Source organism: Trichechus manatus, unplaced genomic scaffold (genome assembly GCF_000243295.1).
Source record: "Trichechus manatus latirostris isolate Lorelei unplaced genomic scaffold, TriManLat1.0 scaffold00151, whole genome shotgun sequence".
Lineage (NCBI taxonomy): Eukaryota > Metazoa > Chordata > Mammalia > Sirenia > Trichechidae > Trichechus > Trichechus manatus.
In genome coordinates this window covers 6,958,239-6,976,281 of record NW_004444087.1, presented here as the reverse complement: position 1 = coordinate 6,976,281, position 18,043 = coordinate 6,958,239, and the positions used below count along the sequence as shown (strand labels likewise).

Below are 18,043 nucleotides of genomic sequence, written 5' to 3'. Positions count from 1 at the left end.
CGGGGGCTGGGGGCGCAGGACGGCGGGGGTGGGGACGAGGGACCGCGGGGACTGGGGGCGGGGGACAGCAGGGACGAGGGACCGCGGGAGCGCGGGACAGCCCGGGCTGAGGGTGCTGGGCCGGGGCTAAGGTGGTCCTGGCCGCGCCCACCCTCTATTCTTGCTTTCCCACCCTTCGCCTCTTGAGCTGTGGGCGAGTAGAGGTGGCTCAAATCTGCTGCTAGGGGCGCGCGGAAGGGGGCGACCGCGGCTAGCTGGGGCTGAATGGCTCAGCCCCTGGACGTTCACCGGCTCACGTGGCTCCGCCGCGCTCACCTGCTCGGCCGCGGCTTTGTGCCGGGGACCAGGTTCCAGGGGTTGCCAACGCCGTGTGTCTGGGTCTCCCGACTCTCCTGTCGGTCCCCAGGAGGCACTGGAGAGGCGATTCCATGTAGTCTTGGGGCTGCCGCCAAGGAAGAGCCTCGGTTGCGTCTCCCCAGCCACTGGGAACGTGGAACCGGCTCTGATCGAATGGATCCGCTGCAGGGTCGGAGAAGGAGCGCAATCGAGACTGCGGTGCCGCGACCTACCTCCGCCGGCAGGTGGCGCCCTGCCCACCCTCGGGACGGTTAGGGCTGCGGCACCTTACCCGCAGTTGAAATGCCCTCAGAAAACGATAAGCTCGCAATTAAAAGGTGCCAAAAGCCTCATTTACGCAACTCACTTAAACTTAGGTTCTCCTCATTTAATAATAATTACAACTCACACAGTTATAATAGCTCTCTAGAATACCCAACCTGCATTCCTACCCTCCATCTCTGTGGGTCCTTGAACCAACCCTGGTTTAGCTATTATCAGGGGCTGATTGGCCAGTAAGCAAGGTACGCAAGGCTTAATTGTGTTTACTTACTAATCTGTAGGGCACAATTTCACATGGGTTTCACCACATCAAAAAGCAGGTGAGATTGTGCCGTACAGATTAGTAAGCGGAAGTAAGTCCATTTGTACCTTACTTATTGTGTAATCCGTCCCTGACTATTACAGCATTATCTTTCCTTTAACTGAGGAAACTGAGTAGAGAGGTCCCCAAGTTCAGTGGCAGCGTCGGAACTCACTGCTTGCCTTCTTTCTCTAAATCCTGTGCTTTCTACCGCACCACTATGCATATCGTTATGGAGGAAGCCAAGAGACATGTCCCAGTTCTTTTATCTCCTTGATCGTTACCAACTCTCAAAGGACTATCAAGAGGAATTCTGGCAGTGTGTCTCAGAGCAGGGAGGCAGGAATAGTCTGTGCTGGAAAAAAACGTGCATCTAATGGCTGGATAAGGCAGGACTCAGAAAATCATGAAGGGCTTCTGGAAAACTTTGCATGCAATTTTGCTTCCCTCATTTTGTTTGGAAATACTTAACCCGAGACTTCTATTAGGATTATTCTCCAACACCCACACTAGTCTGGCCTCTGCACACTTCCATATGAGAATAGTCTAAAAAATCAGCTTTTCAATTGTAGAATAATATGTATAATATGATCTCATTTACAAAAAAAAAAATACGATCTACAGCTAGGTATATAAATGTCCAGAGAAAGGTTTATAAGAAACCATTTATAGCAGTTACCTATATGGGGCCGGATCAGGGGAGGGAGAGAAAGAGGACTCCCGTTTTTTGCTCTGTGTGCTGTGCCTCGTTTGCATTTTTTACAAGGAGTGTGTATTCATGTATTACTTTTGCAATTAAAAAGTATGGGAAGGACAAGAGACAGAAAGGGCCGCATAAACCAGAGACTTCATCAGCCTGAGACCAGAAGAACTAGATGGTGCCCAGCTACCACCATGACCGCCCTGACAGGGAACACAACAGAGAGTCCCTGACGGAGCAGCAGAAAGATGGGGTGCAGAACTCAAATTCTAGTAAGAAGACCAGACTTAATGGTCTGACTGAGACTGGAGGTACCCTGGAAAGCATGGCCCCTGGATTCTCTATCACCCCAGAACTAAAACAATTTCTGTGGTCAACTCTTCAGACAGGAATTGGTCTGGACTGTGGGACATAAAGTGATACTCGTGAGGAGTGTGCCGCTTAGCTCAAGTAGATACAAGAGACCAAAGGGGCAGCTTCTGTCCAGAGATGAGATGGGAAGGCAGGGAGGGTTAGAAGCTAGTTGAATGGACATGGGGAATCAGGGACGGAAAGGAGGATTGTGCTGTCGCAGAATGGGGAGAGCAATTAGGGTCACATAACGATGTATGCATAAACTTTTATATGGGAGACTAACTTGAAATGTAAACTTCATTTAAACTACAACAATAATAAATAAATAAAAAGTGTGGGAAGGAAACAAGGCTTCTGCCTTCTGCAATATGCATGCTGAGAGGAGCTGCAGGGAAGTCTAGGAAGGGTGAATAAATGGGGACAGGGATTCTGGTGCTAGTGAACTGGAACTTGGGGACCTCTGCAAAAACGTGAAAGGGTTTGTTGTAGCATAAACAAAAAGAGCTCCAAACAAATATGGTAATTTTCCAGACGTCTTTCCACCAAAATTGGAGCTGGAAGAGGTATGATTAGGTTCAGGGAGAATCTAGATGAATTTGTGGAAGATGGATTCCCAAATAGGATACGAGGAGGTGTCAGGAAGGCTTGGAGCATGTTCCAGACCCTTGAGGTATATGCTCCAGAGTGTAACTAAGCCCTTCCACTGAAGGCCTGCATGACCATTGCAGGTACCTGGTTTGTGGTTGGGAGAGTTCCAGGTTTGAGCTGGCCTGGGTGTCCCGTGTTCCTGTGTCTCATGTGCTATCAGCCACAGGTAGCCCCTGTTTTTGAAATTCAAGAACCTCAGAAGCAGAGGGCTGGGCACAGCATTTGGCACGGTGCTCTTTGCAGCTTTGACCTCTGATTTGGCTCGATAAGTGTGTTTACAGTGGGCTTGGTCCCAGTTGACGGGCAAAACAACAGAGCTGTTTCTGAACAAGTAGTCTTCCTTTCTTTCATTGTTATTGCTGCTTGTTGGAGTCTGATTTTTGGACCCGGTTTGTGGTCTTCTTTCAGTGTGCGTATGTGTGTGTATGTACACGTGTGTCCAGGGTCTGACATGTACCGCAGCCTCTTGCCTTACTCGGCGGTGCACTGCTCTAGCTGCTCCACATCAGAAGGCCAGGGTGGACCCTTCCGTTCAAGTTATTTTGGCAAAAAGCAGAGGACTCCATGAGGGCCATTTCCAGTAGAATCTTGCAGCCCTAGGTATGGACCACGAATGATTTCTGCCAGCAATGGAATTGTTGAGATGCTAAATAAAAGCTGAGGGGAAACACAACTTTCGTTGGCTGAGGATCATTACTAAGGCCTGATCCCCCAAATTCTTTCCCCAAATTCTCTCATTCTACCCCAATAAGGATAATACATTTGTGAAACATTTTAAAGTATATAAATCTCACTCCTCTACATCATCTGTGTCCCTCCCTCCCTCCTTCCACAGATTTATTAGGAGCCTTGCCTGTTGTCCCCCCACCCCCCACTCCACAGCACCTCTATATCCAGACCTAAAAGGGCCACAACAGCAGCTGTGAGCCGAGGAGAAAGAGTGTGAGTGAGAAGGGGCCCTGCACTCCTACCTGCTGCACATCTCCCAGCTGGAGGAGGGAGAAGCTTTCACTGGGATAAAAGATGAAGTTTTAACATTAATTCTTGAAATGGGGGTGACTAAGAGAAACCAGAGATGCTGTGGGACCTACCCGAGATTCCATGCAGAGGAGGGAATGGACGCGTCCAGTGAGCAGCTTAGCAGGGCAGGGGACAAAGGATACAATTGCTTTAGCTTTTACCCTGAAGGAAACCACTCCTTCCATTAACCCGTTTCTCCTATGTAGGGCCCAGGGCAAGAGAATCAGTGGAGAGAATCAGTGTAGGCCCAAGTCCTCCAGGACTACACATTCATAGGCTGTGAGTCAAGCTAACACATGGCTCAGTAAATAGGTTTCTCCTCCAGCCTTGGCAAATGTACCTTTATAATGACCTGGAAGGACAGATTCAAGTGAGGCCTTCTAGACTCCTTGGGGTTCTGCTCTGGAGAATGGTAGCATGGGGTGAGCCAGCCCCCAGCCCACCCTCTTCTCTTCCTACCCTGGCTTCTTCCCACACTGAAGGGGCTTCACGGACAATCTCATGGGCCCATCAGTCTACACTTGTAAGCTCAATCCACACTCCTCACAAACAGCCACCCCTTGGCCTAGGGCTGTGCACACTGGCTGCCCTCAGGGGGGTGGCCTGGGAGAAGAGGCCCTGGAAGTGGGCTCAGGGCCATTTGGGCAGGAATCTTAGCCTGGGAACGAGGTCTAGAGGAGACAGAGGTCTGGGTGGGCACAGCCTCTTGGCCCCGTGTACTTGTCACCCCACCAGAGGGGCAGACCCAGAGGAGGGCCAGAGCAAACCCAAAAAACCAAACCCTTTGCTGACGAGTCGATTCCGACTCACAGCAACCCTATAGGACAGAGTAGAGCTGCCCCATAGAGTTTCCAAGGAGCAGCTGGTGGATTCGAGCCGCCAATCTTTTGGTTAGCAGCTGTAGCTCTTAACCACTGCACCACCAAGGCTCCAATGACCCTATAAAGTGCAGGGCCCAGGGCAGGGCCCCTCTGCAGGTTCTAAGGACTGCCCTGCCCGCTCAACTCAGTGAGGTGGGGTGGAAGGAGCATCCGCTCTGGGCTCTGCCCGAATTCCCTGTATGAACATGCACACATTACGTAGCCTTTTTGGTCTGGACGACGAGGATACCATGATGGCCATCGCGCCCAGGGATGCTGGGCTCATGGCTCACCAGGAGGGCATGTGTGCAAGGGCTCCAAGAGCCGAAAGGGATGCCAAGAGCGAGAGGCTGGGTTTGCAAATACAGAACTGACCTCATTCCTCCCAGCGTCACACCCTCCAGCCACTCCCACCGCCACCAGGAGAGTCTGAGCTGCTTAGCTGAGTGAGTGCACCGCCCTGCTCCAGCTGGCACAGAACCCTCTGGCCCCTATCCTGCACACCACCCATCGCTGTCTAGCACAGCTGATCAGCGGCTCTTGTGGGTCATCCAGATGTGCTAGATGCTGTCCCTCCAGGTCACACCTTCAATGATGAAGATAATTACTAATAGTAACGGCTTCTCGTGACCAAAGCCCTGTGCCATCCTGGTGCTTTACCTGTGTGAGCCTGTAATCCTCACCCCAACTCCATTCTGCCAGATGTCCAGGTGTGTGGCCCACCAGTGGTCTGCGTCACACTTCTAGGCCTCCCGCTCCCTTCCACTCCACGGCAGCCATGCCCCCTTGGCCTCCCCTTGGCTCTTGCTCCCCACAGGAACTGAATATCTCAACATCTTAAACTCTGGACTCCCTCACATCAATGGCTGACCCTCAGTCCTTTGTCTACTCCACTTTCTCTCAGCCTATCAGCCTATCCCTTCTTCACGTCCTTCCCAGTCCAGCTTGGCACTGTCGATACCCTCAACTTGACCTACTCTCATAGCTGCCTAAAAATGCCTCCATCCTCTGCATAGGGGTCCGGAGGGCTGGGTCTGTTTCAGCAAAACTGTCGCTTGTTGACAGTGCAAGAGGGCCTGGCATTGTGGCTTCCCTTCTCTCTGCCCAGTATATGGAGGTGTTGGCAATAGTCAGGGCGCTGGAAACGTGAGTCCTATGACAGGTCCAGGACCAGGCCTGGAGGCCTAGCAACCTAGCCTTTATCATATGGAGCCCATTTTAATTTAGTTACCTCCTTCCTCCTCCACACTGCTGCCGGAGGGATCTTTCTCAGTTGCAATAGTAGCCATGTCTCCACTGGTTAAAACCCTTTGGGCCCCACCATCTTCTACATCAGGATGGCAGAGAGGTTTCAACTCTGAGGTCAACTTGCACTGATTGGTAGGACAGCCCAGGCCAGTGTGTTGAGAAGGATTCTGAGGTGGAGTCTGGGCTCTGCAAGAAGGATTGCTGGGACAATAGAGTGATATCACTGTGAGTGTGGGACAGGAAGGCAGAATCAAGTGGACTTCATGATAAAATCTGCTGTCTTCCGTGTTGCATCAAAGGATGCGTTTTAACAGCTCTATTTGCTGCCTCCCTATCCCAGCTACACTGTATTGTTTTCAGATTCCTGGACATGTTTTCTCACTGCCCTATTTCTTTCCATATGCTATTTCTTTTGCTTGGAATGGTTTCCCTACTGGGTTAGATGCTCTCCTACCAGCGCCTAGAAGACCCTGCTTACCCCCGTCTCAAGGTTTCTCAGCCTTGGTACTCTTGACCAAGGCTGGATAATTTTCTGTTGTGGGTGCCGTCCTGTGCACTGTAGGATGTTCAGCAGCATCCCTGGCTTCTACCCATTAGATGCCAGTGGTCCCCCACCCCCAACCCCTGCAGCTATAACAACCAAAAATGTCACCAGACGTTGTCAAATGTCCCCTGGGGGCAAAAATCACACTCAGTTAAGAACCACTGCTCTGTCTGAAGTTGAATATTTTGCTTGGGGGCGGGTATTTCACAATATTCTATTTTTTAATTTTTCAATGAAAAAATTCAAGCTTATACAAAAGTACAGAGTAAAAGGGACCCTCATGTACCCACTACAGGGTTTTAACAGCAGTCACATTTTGTCATACTTATTTCAATACCCTCTCTTTTGTGTGGGTAGAATATCTTAAAGCAAATCCCCGATTGATGATTATTTAAGTCGTGATATTCAGCATACACCGGATTCATCACCACCATGCCATTATCACACCTAACAAACTCACAATGATTCCTTAATATCATCTAAAATCCATCCACATTCAGATTTCTCCAATTGTCCAATAAGTGTTTATTGTTTGTTCAAATCTGGATCCAGATAAAGTCCACTTACTAGTTGTTGTGTCTGTTAAGTCTCTTTAAATGTAGAAGAGTCCTCTTTCCCTTAAAAGAATGTCCCCCGCCCCATGCCACTGACTTGTTAAAGAAGGCCTGTTGTCCTTTAGAATGTCTATGTTCTAGATTTAGTGGATTAGTTCCCACTGTGGTGATGGTATTTATCTTCTACCCACTCCATCTCTTCTATACTGGAGGTTAGATTTAAATGTTTGCTAAGATTTAGGATTTTTTTGTTGTTGTTGTTTGTTTTTGTTTTTTGGGCAAGAACGCTTCATAGGTGATCCAGTGTATCATATCATAGCAGAAGGACATGACTTTTTTTTTCTTTCTGGAAAGCTGGGTTTTAAACACCAGAGCATCACTTTTTCCATAAGTTTCCTCTCTCTTTTTCTTAAAGCTTATTTGTTGAAGAAACTAGGCCTGATAGAATTTTCCTTATTCTCATGGGGCCTGTTAACACGTTCCCTGTCCTCTTTGTATTTCCAGTGAATTGGAAGTTGGATGGAGAAACTTGATCAGATTTTGGTTTCTCCTCCTCTTCCTCTTCATTATGATTATTTGTATCATTTTTGGCAAACTTACCTCTTGGATGGTGTAATATTCTCCCACCAGGAATCACATAATTTCTAGTCATTACTCTTCTTCTCTCGTGATGTTAGCAGGTGTTGATGATCATTGCCTACATCCATTATTTCATTCCAAAATCCGTTGCCGTTGAGTTGAGTCAGACTCGCAGTAACCCTATAGGACAGAATAGAACTGCCCCATAGGGTTTCCAGAGAGTGGCTGGTGGATTTGAACGCCCAACCTTTTGGTTAGCAGTCGAGCTCTTAACCACTGTGCCACCAGGGCTCCATTATTTCATTAAGGGTTGCAAAATGGTGCTATTCTTATTCTGTCATTTCTTTTTCATTTAGTTACTAGAATATTTTTATAAATAACCTTTCCCTTATCTACCATTTGTAGGTAACCATCTTTTGAATTAATATTTGGTTTATCTTTCCATTGTTTCTTTTTGCAGATATAAGGAGGTATATGTGTATCTTCCTGCCCCCTCTCTTACACAGAGGTGGTGTGCTAGTTACACTGTTCTGCACTTGGCATTTTCCACTTTACTACAGGTTGTGGCGATTGCTCTATATCAGGGCATAGAGTTCTTCCTCATTCTTTTTATAGCTATTTAGCTCTGTGTAGTGTGAATGACTGGTTTATTCAGCTAGTCTTTGATTGATGGACATTTGTGTCGTCTCTAATTTCTGTGCCACATATAATGCCACAATAAATAACCTGCATGTTATATTTTTCATTTCATATTTTTGCAAGTGGACCTTTAGGATAAAGTTCTGAAAGTAGATTTTCTAAGTCAGAAGGTAAATAAGTGCATGCTTCATTTTGCCGGATATTGACATATTTCCCTCCATTTTGCATTCCTGTCAATAACGAACAAGAGTGTCTCTTTCCTTGGGGTACATTTTGATGAAGCCATTTTAATGATGCTAGGTTAAAATGGCCTTGAGAGAATGAGTGTAGAATTCCCTGACTTTGTGCCTCTTTTGAGCCCGAGCTACCCCTGACAGTTGCAGGATCTGGGACAAGAGTGCAAGTGGAAGCCCACACACCATATGTCTAAATATTTAAAAGTTATAAATCAAGCTAACAAATTACTAAATAAAATATATCCTGTCACCCACTTTGACAAGTACACCCTGTTAATGACTTGGGGGGCCAGGCTTATGTTTAGAACTCCTGGCCTCCTGGAGTTTTGTGCCAGAGCTTAGTGTTGGGAGTGCCACCCTTTACTTCCTTTCTGATCCCACCCAATACCCCACCACTGGGGAGGCCTCATGTGCACATTTGTGGATACCCTCGCCCAGCCCAACTGCACCCACATTCACCCTAACAACTGCCTCTTGGTCCCACTTGGTCAGTCTGCCCTTGGACAGAAAGACCCAGGAAGGGGGCCCCTGGAGGTCCTGGAGGGGGCGCCACTGTCTGGGGAGAAAATTCCAGGCTCCTCATGAGGTCTAGAAGGTGAGCAGGGGCTCTGTGTCTTGTCCTCTTGGCCCCACAGACTTCTCACCCTGTGAGGAGGGACGTAGTCCTTTCAAGTACAGCAACAAGGGTAGGGATGACTCTTGCCCAGGTTTGAGGGTGGTTCTGTGTGCCCCTCACCTCTGCAGGAGATGTGGACTGACGCTGGGGGATGGAGAAAGGATGAAACCAAACCAAAAACCAAACCGTTGCCGTCGAGTCAATTCTGACTCATAGTGACTGCCATGGATTGAATTGTGTCCCCCAGAAATATGTATCAACTTGGTTAGGCCATGATTGCCAGTATTGTGTGGTTGTCCTCCATTTTTTTATTGTAATTTTATGTTAAAGAGGATTAGGGTGGGATTGTAACGCCACCCTTACCCAGGTCACATCCCTGATCCAATGTAAAGGGAGTTTCCCCGGGGTGTGGCCTGCACCACCTTTTTATCTCTCAAGAGATAAAAAGGAAAGAGAAGCGAGCAGACAGAGGGGACCTCATACCAGCAAGAAAGCAGTGCCAGGAGCAGAGCGCGTCCTTTGGACCTAGGGTCCCTGCGTGGAGAAGCTCCTAGTCCATGGGAAGATTGATGAGAAGGCCGACAGAGATAGAAAGCCTTCCCCTGGAGCTGACTCCCTGAATTTGGACTTTTAGCCTACTTTACTGTGAGGAAATAAATTTCTCTTTGTTAAAGCCATCCACTTGCGGTATTTCTGTTATAGCAGCACTAGATAACGAAAACAGCGACCCTATAGGACAGAGTGGAACTGCCCCGTAGGGTTTCCAAAGAGTGGCTGGTGGATTCAAATTGCCAACCTTTTGGTCAGCAGCCAAGCTCTTAACCACTGTGCCACCAGGGCTCTGGAGAAAGGATAAGTGTACCCCGAATCCTTGAAAGCTGAGTGACCTTTACACATATGCCTCCAGCCGAAAAAAACTGCATCAAAGTGACTAAGCTAAACTTTGTCCAAAGGTCATTTTCTCTCCTAGAATCACTCCCTGTGGCAGCTTCAGACTTAGCCCAGGACTTGAAGTCCGAGCTCTGCGACTTCTGATGAATGAACTAAAGGGTACCCACCAAGCGGCAACGGAGGCTGTGAATCCACGTGGGATGTGGTTGCTGCCAAGGATAACTTTCCATCCCACAGGTGGGGGTGGCGTTGGGTCTGAAGTCACCATGGAAAGACAGCTGCCTTTTTCAAATGACAGGAAGCATCAGGGGAGGGGGGCTCCCAGGTTCTTCATGTGAATTTGTGTCTGCCCTTGTAGGAACATGGCTATATTTTGGCCTGAGGGTTAGGGTTTTTACCCATTTCCGACTTACCTAAGCAATGATGGGATGGAATTGAGAACTTGCAATTAATTTTTGTTTTCTGTTTAGAAGTTCTCTAGCAAGTCAGTTTTGGAAAGGGTGTGATCCTGGTTATGATGATACTGCTAGGTCAGGTGTCCCCCTCCTCCTTTCCTCTCTGTCTTCCCTTCGTCCCCCACCCCAACCCTGTGAAGGGCCAGCTTCCTGGGCGTTTGACAAGTGCAGTAGTACAGGGCCCCATATTCAAAGGGCCCTGACTGAGGGTTTATGCTTTGTGGTCACCATCTTGCTCTTCTTAATATTTTTATATTTGAACTTGTGTTCTGCAAGTGTGATCTAATGGGCCAGCGGAGCATGGGCTGGAGCCCTGGAGCCTCAGCTGACCCTGCAGTGGGCTTGCAGTGCTCACTCCCTGCCCTCTGGCACTCCAGGTCTAGCTGACCTCTCCCTCTACACCCCTGTCCAGGACTGCTGTGCTCTGCTCGGACAGGGCCTGGGTGCAGGCTCAGGGAGGGTGGGGATTCGGCATGCACACCCCGTGGCATCTTGGGCTGGGCATGACAGCTGCTGTCCCTGCACTGGGCAGGCAGGGCCATGGCATGTTCAGCAGACAATTTGGTGGAGGATTGTTTACCTCCAATCCAGGTACCTGCTGCATCCCAGCAGGGAGGTTGCAATACCATGGGGTTCACCGTCCACCGTGGGGCGGCAGGCCATTGGAAAGAGGAAATGATTGGCTTGATTTCCTTGCCCCCAGCTGGGGCTCAGTGCTTCAGCCCAGCAGCTGGTGGGAAGCGGAACCTGGTAACTGGTGGGTTGCGCACATGCGTGTATGTGAGAAGTTGCAGGCGGGTACCCAGGTGCCTGTGAGGGTCTGCGCTTGCCCCACGAGTATCCCTGTGCTCAAGGGAGCATGCATTAAATAGCAAATAAATGAAGATCAAGAGAGAGACCACAGAAGAAGGGAAAATGTAGTACTTATAACGGCACTTTTCTCCTCTGTTTTGCATGAGGGGCCCTGCGTTTTCATTTTGCACTGGTCCCTGCGAATTATGTAGCTGGTTTGGGAGGCACTCCATTGAGAACAGTTTTTTTTGAAGTTCTTTCATTATGACCCGTAGTAAGAAATAGCTTTTATATGGTGACAAGTACACACACACTCACTCATATCTGAAACAAGTTTCACAAAATAATACTTACTGTTACCATATGTGAAACTCCCTTTTTTATTGTATTCTATGTATTTTGTAATAGAAGTGCTTGCCAAGACTCAGAAGATTGACTCCACAGCCTACCAATGGGCCAATACCGGCAGCTGGAAGAGCCTTGATCTGAGGCTTGGGGGAATCTGTTGCTTCCTGCCTGCTCTGTTTCGTATGCCTGGCCCACAAGGTTTCCTCTGTCTTGGAAGTTTTTTTTCTTGTTGTTTCAGCTGAGCTGAGGTGCTTGGCGTGTTCCCCTTTTCACTCTACCTTGACTCCGATGTCCCTGGGTGGTGCAAATGATTTGTGCTGGCCTGCTAACCTAAAGGTTTGTGGTTTGAACTCACCCAGTGGCACCACAGAAGAAAGGCCTGGTGATCTGCTTCTGTACAGATTACAGCCAAGAAAACCCTACGGAGTAGTTCTACTCTGTTACACATGGGATTACCATGATATGAGTCAGAATTGACTAGATGCCAACAGGGATACATACGTTGTTGTTGTTATTAGGTGCCGTCGAGTTGGTTCCAACCCATAGCAACCCTATGGACAACAAAACGAAACACTGCCCAGTCTTGTGTCATCCTCACAATCGTTGCTGTTTTTGAGCCCGTTGTTGCAATTACTGTGTCAATCCATCTCGTTGAGGGTCTTCCTCTTTTCCGTTGACTGCCACCTTACCAAGCATGATGTCCTTTTCCAGGGACTTGTCCCTCCTGATAGGTTGTCCAAAGTATGTGAGACGAAGTCTCACCATCCTCGCTTCTAACGAGCATTCTGATTGTACTTCTTCCAACAAGACAGATTTGTTCATTCTTCTGGCAGTCCATGGTATATTCAATATTCTTCGCCAACACCATAATTCAAATGCATCAATTCTTATTTGGTCGTCCAGCTTTCTCATGCATATGAGACGATTGAAAATACCATGGCTTGGGTCAGGCGCACCTTAGTCTTCAAGTACTTTTTAACACTTTAAAGAGGTCTTTCGCAGAATATTTGCCCAGTGCAAGATGTCATTTGATTTCTTGACTGCTGCTTCCATGGGCACTGATTGTGGATCCAAGTAAAATGAAATCCTTGACAACTGCGATATTTTCTGTTTATTATGATGTCGCGTATTAGTTCAGTTGTAAGGATTTTTGTTTTCTTTATGTCGAGGTGTAATCCATACTGATATATAGGAGCCCTTGTGGCACAATGGTTAATTAAGCGCTGGGCTACTAACTGAAAGGTCCATGGTTAGAACCCACCACCCACTCCACGGGAGAAAAGACCTGGAGATCTGTTCCCATAAAGATTATAGCCTAGAAAACCCTATGGGGCAGTTCTACTCTGTCATATAGAGTTGCTATGAGTTGGAAGCAACATATAGAAGCCCTGATGGCCCAGTGGTTAAGGTGGCTGACTGAAAGGTTGGCGATTTGAACCCACCAGCTGCTCCTTGGGAGAAAGATGTGGCAGCCTGCTTCCATAAACATTTATAGCCTTAGAAACATTATGGGGGCAGTTCTACTCTATCCTATAGGGTTGCTGTGAGTTGGAACTGACTCGATGGCAACGAGTTTGGTTTTGGTTTAGAAGATGTGGTGAAAAACAGGTGAAACTGTGCACTGCAGATTAATAAGTAAGCACAAGTAAGCCCATGGTTACCTCGCGTATTGTGTAATCTGCCCCTGATATGAACAAATGAATGAATGAATGAACAGATGCCTTGATCGTCTCTCACTGGAAAACCAAGGCGTGGTCACCACTCGGGTGCAGGTCTGTCATTCAGAGGGGTCCTGGAATGAGGTCATTGTCTGCTGGTTTGTTCCCACAAGGCCAGTTCTGGAAACCGTAGAGGCCACGGCCTTAGGGGGGTCCTGCTTCTTCCTTTGAAGTAAGAATGTGGTGGAGAAGGGGGACTTTTCCAGAAAATCTTGTGAGACAGCCTCAGTGTAAAAATCTGGGGAGGCGTTCTCCTAAAGCTCCGGGGTTTTCTGCACCTCCTCTTCCTTTGGCTCGCCCCCTCCCCCAGCTTGTCTGTTATTTTAAAATCCATTCCCAGAGAAACAATTCCTATGGCAGAAAGCACAGGACTCTAGGCTTCTCTTGGCTTGAATGGGCCGACACTTCATTGCTGCTTCTAGAGTGTGTTAGCTGGACCCCAACCAACTCTGCCTGGGGCAGGGGATAGAGCAACAATAACTAACTGTTAGAGGATTTTCGGGAATGTTAGTACAAAGTGCCCCGGAGTCCTGTGGACTGTCATATGGAAATATACACACGGCACACTGTTCTTGTCTCAGCGTAGTCAGTCAGGGGTCCCCAGCCTTTCTGGCCTGGTCTTCCTTTTCTTGCCTCCCAGAAACCAAAATCTAGATGCTTCCCTTTGGTGGCCTCTAAGAGACCACCTTGAAATAAGCTGGATCCTGTTCAGGTTAATTCGGTAATACTCGAGAAGAGAGGGGCGGGCCCTGCCTCCAGCCTCCTGCGCCCTGCCCCCTGCCCCTTGCCCCTTGCCCCCAGCTGCCTACAGAGCTAACATGATGACTTTTGGTAGCTCCCTGCTGACCAGAGCAGTATTTCCTGAATTTGTTCCATCAGGTGTTAATGGATACACTGAGAAAAAACTTGGGAAATGCTTGTTAACAAAGTTCAAAAGTATCCTTCATAAAAAGAGAGTTGTGACTAGCAGGCACTGGGGCCAGGCTGCCTAGGTTCGAATCCTGGCTCTGTGTGGCCCTGACTGAGTCTCCTGATCACTCTGTGCCTCAGTTTCCTTGTCTGTAAGATGGCGCTGATCATAGTATTTACTTCATCAGGTTGTTCTGGGGCTTAAATGAGCTAATACTAATAAAGTGCGCAGGACAGTAGATAGTAAATACTCTACGCAGGCTTGTGAAATGATAAAAACTTTCCTGGACCTCGTAATGCGCTGACGTGTCTTGTAGAGTTTGCAGATGGGGGGTTTCACAAACATAGGAGGCTGTGGAATCCTAGGGAGCATTTCATTTTGTCAGGGTGTTCCAGACTATACCCTCTGGGAGTGCTGCCTAGTGCATCAAGACTGCGTGCCCCACTCTTCCCACCCCTCCTCAGGAGCTGGTCCTACATGCTCTTGCCAAGGTCCCTTCTTGCCTCACCCTGCAGTGGCCACCCTCAGTGCTGCGGGACAGGCAGAGGAATATAGAAGCAAGGATCCCGTTATTGTTTCCTAATTTCTTAGGCCCCTGCTTAAGTTTTCAAGGCCAGGAGTGAGGGGATCAGGCGAATCTGCAATCCCAGTCCAACCTCAGCCGCTAGGGGAGCCAGCACAGAGGGGCGGCCCCTCAGAAATGCGAGTGAGGGGCCTGAGGGCCCTGAAATGCCGATGGAACTGAGGAGTTTTGTGAGGAGCTCTGAGGAGATTCATATCCCAAGAAGTGTGAGAGCTGAGGGAACCCTGTGTGGCTCCAAGGTGGGGGAAAAGAGACTTTTTCTGGGGTGTCTCGTCGGGGGCCCTGCTGTGACTCACTGAGGGACCCATATTCGAGCTGGCATTTCCCCTCCTTGAGTTAGTACCTCGTAAGAAAAACGAAACTGGCAGCATTGGGCCGAGATCAAATGAGAAAATGTGTTTGTTAAGTATGTAGACTATATGGCTGAAATGGCAAATGTTTTATTATCTGTTTTACCACAATTAAAAAAAAAAAAGCAGACTAATTAGTGCTCAGTGCATTCCTGTTCACTTGAGTGAGGGCTCCAGCTTCACGGCTCCCTCCATCCCACCGCCACCTCACTCTCGAACAAGATGGGGTGGGGGGCACCTACACTGCTTGTGTTTCTTTTATTTTTTTAAAGTTGTTTGCTCCAATGACTAAGCCGCAGTGTGTCTTTGTCTGTAAGTATCTGGTCTCCCCACCCCCCTTCCTCATTCTGGAGGGGTGGGGACTGTGTGGTATTTGCCTCAGTAGCCCCTGCAGTTCCCAGTACTCAGGAGGCCCCGTAGAGGGGCTTCCCTGCTTGAGCCTTTGTGAAAGCCTCAGGCTTCCCTCTCCCCCACCCCTCCACCGGCCTTGCCTCTGGAACCATGCCCCGCGGCAGGCTGCCTGTGCCCCTGCCCAACACCAGAGTCTCCCTGGGGCTTCCCCAGCCATGTGTGGTGATGAAGCCTTTGTGGAGAAGGTGGCAATTTCCTCCTCATTTGGCTCTGGCTGTCTGGGCCCAGCCAGTTTTCTCTGGCATCTGTCATTTTTCTCATTCCTGCTTCCTGGAATGGCTTCTCTGGGGAATCAGTGCTTCTCTCTCCTTGTCCCTCTGTGACTGACTTGGCCACACGGCTGATTCTCAGTCTCTGAAGGTCTCGGCAGCCCAGGCACCCACCGTTTCTGTGACGATGTGGTCCTGGCCTCTGCAGGGTTGGCCGCAGGGTTGGCTGGGCTCTCTCTCTCTTTTGTGCCCATGATTGATTTTGATAATTAGCTCAGACCCTGAAACTCTTCATGCAAGAACTCTGTACATGTTTACTTCCCTGGAGAGGCAGCTGAGCAGGCAGGAGAGACTCCTACATCAGGGCCTGACAGGAACTCGGGCTCGATCCTGCCTACCCCACTCCTTCTCTAGCTTGGTGTGCTGTGTGCACACCACCTGCCTTTTAACCTCAAGCTATTGCCTGCCTCGGGGCCTTTGCACTTGCTGTTGCCTCTGCCTTGATCAGTCTGCCTTCTCTTGCTCAATCCGCAGAGCTCAGCTTAAACATCACATATTCAGGGAACCTTTTTCTATCCCCCAAGATAAAGTCAGGCAACTTTGTTAAATGCTGTCAGAACTTCCTGTACTACTCAGAGGCTTAAGACAACTGTAAGTAAATCCTACAACTAATTGATTTATAGCACTCGGCTGCTAACCTAAAGGTTGGTAGTTTAAACCCACCCAGCAGCTCCACAGAAGAAAGACGTGGCAATCTGCTCCTGTAAAAATGGCAGCTAAGAAAACCCTATGGGGGCAGTTCTACTTTATCACATGGGGTCACTATGAGTTGAAAATCAACTTGACGGCACCTAACAACAACAACAGTCTGTACCCTGGGACTGTAGGTTTTCTGAGGGCAGGGATCCTGCCTGTCTTGTTTGGTGTGTACCTCCAGTTTCCTGCAGAGAACCTGGATTGGAGTTGTGGTTGTTCATTGCCGTTGAGTTCATTCCAACTCATGGCAATCCCCCCGTGTGGAGAGTAGAACTGTCCCATAGGGTTTTCAAGGCTGTGACCTTTCGGAAGCAGATTGCCAAGCCTCTCTTCCCACGCTCCTCTGTTTGAACAACCAGCCTTTTGGCTAGCAGTTAAGTGCTTAATGGTTTATGCCAAAAGGGCTCCCGGATTATAGAGAAAAAAATAAACACAAACAAAAAAGCAAACCCATTGCTGTTGAGTCGATTCTGACTCATAGCGACCCTAAAGGACGGAGTAGAACTGCACCATAGGGTTTCCAAGGAGCAGCTGGTGGATTTAAACTGCGGACCTCTTGGTTAGCAGCCATAATTCTTAACCACTGCGCCACCATTACAGAGAGTACCCAGGAAAGAACCAACCACTTTGCAAGCTGTGTTAGTTTCCTGTTGCTGCTGCAACAAATTACCACAAACTTAGTGGCCTAAAACAACATAACTTTATTATCTTATAGTTCTGGAGAAATAGGTCTCATTGGGCTAAAGTCAAGGTGTTGGCAGGGTGGTTCCTTCTGGAGGCTTCAGGAGACAATCTGTTTCCTTGTCTTTGCCAGCTTCTAGAGGCCACCTGCATCCCTTAGGTCATATCTCTTTCCTCCATTTCAAAGTACGTCGCTCCAAGCTCTCTTTCTGATGTCACATCTCTTTCTCCTACTCTGATCTTCCCGCCTCCCTCATATAAGGACCCTTGTGATTACGTTAGACCCACCTGGATAGTCCAAGATAATCTTTCCATCTCAAGATCCTTAATCACATCTGCAAAATCCCGTCTACCATGTAAGATAACATATTCACAGGTTCTGAGGATTAGGATGTAGACGTCTTAGAGAGCCCATTATTCAGCCTACTACACAAGCAGAAATGAAAGGAGAGAGAGATACAAGACATTTCAGGCTTTGAAGGATTGGACTGATCCTAGACCCCAAACAATAAGTATTAAGTGGCTATGAGCATCAAAAGCCTGTTAAGACTCAGCCTTGCATGAAGGGTGATGTTAACGGCATGTCCTTGCCAGCCACATTTTTAAATAAGCTGTGAGGTAGGGATTTAACTTTAGTTTTTCCCCAAATGGTTACCTCCCTCACATCTTTGAATAATCCATCCTTCCCTGCTAATTTAAAATGCCACTTTTAGCTGTACTGAATTCTCCTATTTGTGGTCCTTTTTCTGAACTCTTCATTTCTGTTGAACTCTTTATCTTGTTTGGTGCCCAAACCATAATATTTTAATTACTATATCTTTGTCGTATGTTTTGTTAGTCAATAGAGTAATTCCTCCCACACTGGTCATCTTTATCAAAATATTCCTGACTATTCTTGAACATTTTCTCTTTTGTATGAATTTTAGAATCATCTTTTTTAGTTCTGTATAAAATGCTTTTGGGATTTTGATCTAAGCTGGTTTAAATTAATGTCTTAATAGAATCAAGTGTTCACAACATTG

The 18,043-nt window shown here is 48.1% G+C and overlaps 1 protein-coding gene across 2 annotated transcripts in view; it reads left to right on the top strand.

The window, feature by feature from the left end:
• COL26A1 (collagen type XXVI alpha 1 chain) overlaps positions 1-18,043 on the top strand; it is a 211,731-nt gene that overhangs the window by 579 nt on the left and 193,109 nt on the right. The gene's annotated exons all lie outside the window — the stretch shown is intronic.